Source organism: Brassica oleracea, unplaced genomic scaffold (genome assembly GCF_000695525.1).
Source record: "Brassica oleracea var. oleracea cultivar TO1000 unplaced genomic scaffold, BOL UnpScaffold00434, whole genome shotgun sequence".
NCBI lineage: Eukaryota > Viridiplantae > Streptophyta > Magnoliopsida > Brassicales > Brassicaceae > Brassica > Brassica oleracea.
Genome location: NW_013617417.1, coordinates 312,080 through 313,379, shown reverse-complemented (window position 1 = coordinate 313,379; position 1,300 = coordinate 312,080).

Sequence of the window (1,300 nt, the reverse complement as noted above, 5' to 3'; positions counted from 1 at the left end):
GTCCTTGCCCGCGAATGTTTCTGAAGAGCGCCGAGTGCCGAAGATGGAATTTGTTCCTCATTCGGTAGACCCAGCCAAGAACGAGGCATGGTGGGTGGCGTGTTACGGTTCGATCACGCCTCCCAAAGAAAAATCGTTACCGGTCATGAACCATCGCCTGGTGGAGGTAGGTGCACCAAGTAGGATTACTAATGAATTCCTCGAGGTCATGCGGTCGTTCTACCATATTTTGGATGCGGTGGAGTTCAGGGTTCCTTGTAAAGGAGAGAGTGCTAGTAGTCACCCGGAGGGTTACTTTACCTGTTACGAAGAATTCGTAGTGCACTGTCGTTTGTGGTTCCCGATCCCCGAAATCATCGTCCGTGTGTTGGATCGTTTTGGGGTGGCGATAAGCCAACTGAACCCTCTTGGCATCCAGCACCTCATTGGAGTCCTGATCCTGAGCTACGAGCATGGTCTCTCCCCCACCGTCGATCACTTCGAAGCGCTTCTTCGGTTACAGATCATCAAGGATACGTACACGTACAGGCTGGTGCCTCAGAACTTCATGTCAGTGGTAAAGGGGTTTACTTCTAACTTCAACTCGTGGAAGAAGTTTTTCTTCTTTGTTCGTGTAGACGCCGCGTCCGTTCAGGAGAGTTGTATCCCATTGTTCCGGAGGTTGCCGAACAATCGTCCCTTCATCAATCCTCTTGCTCCGTTTCCTGAGGACATTATTGCGGTGAGGGATCTGTTCAGGAACGGTCCTTTTTCTGGACTTCCTTTACGCCAAAGAGAGTTCAAAAGGCGCTGAGGTTTGTGCATCCTAGTCCTGCTTTGGGCGGAGAAACAAGGAGTGATTCCGAGCCTGATGACCAAGGTACCGACGCCGCTCCCACAATTGCGACAGGGCTGAACTCTTCGAAGGGGAAAGATATCGACCTCGGTGACCAGGAGTTTTCGGTGGACGATTGCATTTTTCCAGGATGGGATCCGGACCTTGCTTTCGGCGATGGAAGCGGAACGAGCGATGTCCCTATTCCAGACTTCGATGATTTCTTCGCTGGTCTTCCGTCGGTCTTCGATGCTTCTCCGGCTACGAGCGAGTCGGGGAGGCCAAAAGTCATCGCGGAAGGATCTCGTTTCATCAACGGGGTATAAGCTTTAAGAATTTGACGATCTTTATTATTATTATTATTTTTTTTTTTTATTTTTTTTTTTTTGCTTATAACGTGTCAATCGGTTTTATAGGGCTTGAACTTGCTTGGATCGTCCATTGAAGCGAACCATAGAGAGGCCATGATCGATCGCTTTAAAGCGG